The following is a 3,793-nucleotide window of genomic DNA, read 5'->3' on the forward strand; positions in this document are numbered from 1 at the left end:
GGGGTCCTGGGCACCCCCAGCACAACCATGTGTTTAATTGTGATTTAAATAACTTTTATTAGGGGATACCACGCACAACCATGTGTTTAATTGCGATTTAAATAACTTTTATTAGAGAATACCACGCACAACCACGTGTTTAATTGTGATTTAAATAACTTTTACTCGTTATCGATGTGTGCAACATTTATACGGTATTTATTTGATAACATCAGTTTCTATTATTCAAAAATGCTTTGTTGTCACCGTCCCTCTGCAGCCTGGCAGGGCCACACAGGGCTGGGGAGAGCAGAATTCACCGCTTAGAGTTTTTTAAAGTTTAATAATAATAATAATAATAACAATAACAATAACAATAACAATAATAATAAGATAAAAAGGACGATATTTCCAGCGCTGGAGCGCTCCAGGCCAACAGCCAAAGAGCACAGCTGGGTACACAGCCAGTGTTATTTTCACGCTGTTATATTGCTGGGCTGCAGGCATATTCATGTGTTTTGTGCACTGCTCAAAGGTTCTTTCGGAATTCCTGGTGCTTTGGGGACTCCTTGGTTTGACTTCACGCTCCGGCCTATCCGTGTGACATCCCGGCTGTCAGGTCAATGCATTTCATTTCTTCTTGTGTCTCCATCTGCTCTTTCACATCCTCTGGGAAGATTTGCCTATGTCCTCCTCAATTTTAGCATGGTATTCTGTAATTGTCCTCCTTAAATTTAACACGGTATTCTCTCATTGTCCTCCTTAATTTTAACATGATATTCTGCAATTGTCCTCCTTAGTTTTAGCATGGTATTCTCTCACTGTCCTCCTTAAATTTAACATGGTATTCTCTAATTGCACCCCTTAAATTTAACATGGTATTCTCTTTGTCCTCCTCAATTTTAACATGATATTCTGTAATTGTCCTCCTCAATTTTAACATGGTATTCTCTAATTGCACCCCTTAAATTTAACATGGTATTCTCTTTGTCCTCCTTAAATTTAACATGTATTCTATAGTTGTCCTCCTTAATTTCAGCATGGTATTCTCTTGGTCCTCCTTAATTTTAACACGGTATTCTCTAATTGCACCCCTTAATTTTAACATGTATTCTATAGTTGTCCTCCTTAAATTTAACACGGTATTCTCTAATTGCACCCCTTAAATTTAACATGTATTCTCTAATTGCACCCCTTAATTTTAACACGGTATTCTCTAATTGCACCCCTTAAATTTAACATGTATTCTCTGATTGCACCCCTTAATTTTAACATGTATTCTGTAATTGCACCCCTTAATTTTAACACGTACTCTCTGACTGTGCTCCGGGGCTCTGGTTTGTGTCACGGTTGTCCCTTGGGCAGGTTGGTCAGCGGGTGGCCTTACCCTGTTCTTGGTTACACAGAAGCCTTTTCCCACTTTTGCTGAGCTCTGTACCACAGAACGTCCATCCCACTCCCATTTCCAGAGGTGGTGCAGGGCTGTTCCACCCCTTACAGCACCGCTCCTACCAGCGGCACGGCGCACGCCGAAGCTGGTGAAGTGCATTATTCTAACGTGCAGCTGAAAGGAGTTATAATCGATGTAACTGTGGAAAAATGCATGTTTTCTTATTGGCTTTTCTCAAGTGTTACAATGAATATTCTATGCGCAATGTCAGAAAGTTATGCTGGATTAATTCTCTTAAGTAGTGTGTTGAGTACAGCTTTAGGCTGTAACACAATGTTAAAATGGAAACTATGTGTGTGGGGTTTTTTAAGGGAATGAGATACTCGCTTGGAGATAACAGTCCCAGAACACCTAAATCTCCCAGAGAAGAGGAATTTCTGGTTCTCTTATCAGAAGAAGCGAATTTCTTCAGGCCTTGCTCAGACTCAAAGACACCACGGGGATTAGAAGAAAGAGTTGAAATATTCCAGAGAGAGTTTCTTGTTTTAAATAGAAGCTATGCATAAGCATGAAGTCTGTATGAATGTGCAGCAGTGGATGGTTTTAAGGTGATTCCTCTGCTCACAAAACCCGAGAGCACCCGCACATCCGCAGTTCTTGGCTTTTGATTGTCTTGTCACTGTCCTAACTCTGCATTTTCATTGCTATAATTGTAGTACTATTTTTTATAACCATTTTATTATCACTAAGCTTCTAAAATTTCAAAAACCAGGCGATTGGCGATTTTCACAACTGGTATAATTATTTCTAAATAATCCCCAGCAACGCGCACGGGCAAACGCGGAAATGCGAAAGGCAAGATACGAGCCGGGCATGGCCAGGGGTTTTTGTACAGGATCGCTTCTGCTGGCCGGGGGCTCTGCCTGCCCTGGCGCCGCTGTCACTGGCGCTGGCGCTGTCACTGTCACTGTCACTGTCACTGTCGCTGTCGCTGGCGCTGTCACTGTCTGTCGCTGTCACTGTCGCTGTCTGTCGCTGTCACTGTCACTGTCACTGTCACTGTCACTGTCGCTGTCACTGTCACTGTCACTGTCACTGTCGCTGTCACTGTCACTGTCGCTGTCGCTGTCGCTGTCACTGTCTGTCGCTGTCACTGTCGCTGTCGCTGTCACTGTCGCTGTCGCTGTCACTGTCACTGTCACTGTCGCTGTCACTGTCACTGTCACTGTCGCTGTCTGTCGCTGTCTGTCGCTGTCGCTATCGCTATCGCTATCACTGTCGCTGTCTGTCGCTGTCGCTGCCGCTATCGCTATCGCTGTCGCTGTCTGTCGCTGTCTGTCGCTGTCGCTGTCTGTCGCTGTCGCTATCGCTATCGCTATCACTGTCGCTGTCTGTCGCTGTCGCTGTCACTGTCGCTGTCTGTCGCTGTCGCTGTCGCTATCGCTATCGCTGTCGCTGTCTGTCGCTGTCTGTCGCTGTCGCTGTCTGTCGCTGTCGCTATCGCTATCGCTATCACTGTCGCTGTCTGTCGCTGTCGCTGTCGCTATCGCTATCACTGTCGCTGTCTGTCGCTGTCGCTGTCGCTATCGCTATCACTGTCGCTGTCTGTCGCTGTCGCTGTCACTGTCACTGTCACTGTCACTGTCACTGTCGCTGTCGCTGTCACTGTCGCTGTCGCTGTCACTGTCACTGTCACTGTCGCTGTCACTGTCACTGTCACTGTCGCTGTCTGTCGCTGTCTGTCGCTGTCGCTATCGCTATCGCTATCACTGTCGCTGTCTGTCGCTGTCGCTGCCGCTATCGCTATCGCTGTCGCTGTCTGTCGCTGTCGCTATCGCTATCGCTATCACTGTCGCTGTCTGTCGCTGTCGCTATCGCTATCGCTATCACTGTCGCTGTCTGTCGCTGTCGCTGTCACTGTCGCTGTCTGTCGCTGTCGCTGTCGCTATCGCTATCACTGTCGCTGTCTGTCGCTGTCTGTCGCTGTCGCTATCGCTATCGCTATCACTGTCGCTGTCTGTCGCTGTCGCTGTCGCTGTCTGTCGCTGTCGCTGTCGCTATCGCTATCACTGTCGCTGTCACTGTCGCTGTCTGTCGCTGTCTGTCGCTGTCGCTATCGCTATCGCTATCACTGTCGCTGTCTGTCGCTGTCGCTGTCGCTGTCGCTGTCTGTCGCTGTCGCTGTCGCTATCGCTATCACTGTCACTGTCGCTGTCGCTGTCTGTCGCTGTCTGTCGCTGTCACTGTCGCTGTCACTGTCGCTGTCGCTGTCGCTGTCGCTGTCTGTCGCTGTCGCTATCGCTATCGCTATCACTGTCGCTGTCTGTCGCTGTCGCTGTCGCTGTCGCTGTCGCTGCTCGGGCAATCTCTGCCCCGGAACGTTTCTCTTCAGTTGCGGTTCCCGCCCGGCGCGCGGAGCAGCGC

This window comes from Vidua chalybeata, chromosome 30 (assembly GCF_026979565.1).
Source record: "Vidua chalybeata isolate OUT-0048 chromosome 30, bVidCha1 merged haplotype, whole genome shotgun sequence".
NCBI lineage: Eukaryota > Metazoa > Chordata > Aves > Passeriformes > Viduidae > Vidua > Vidua chalybeata.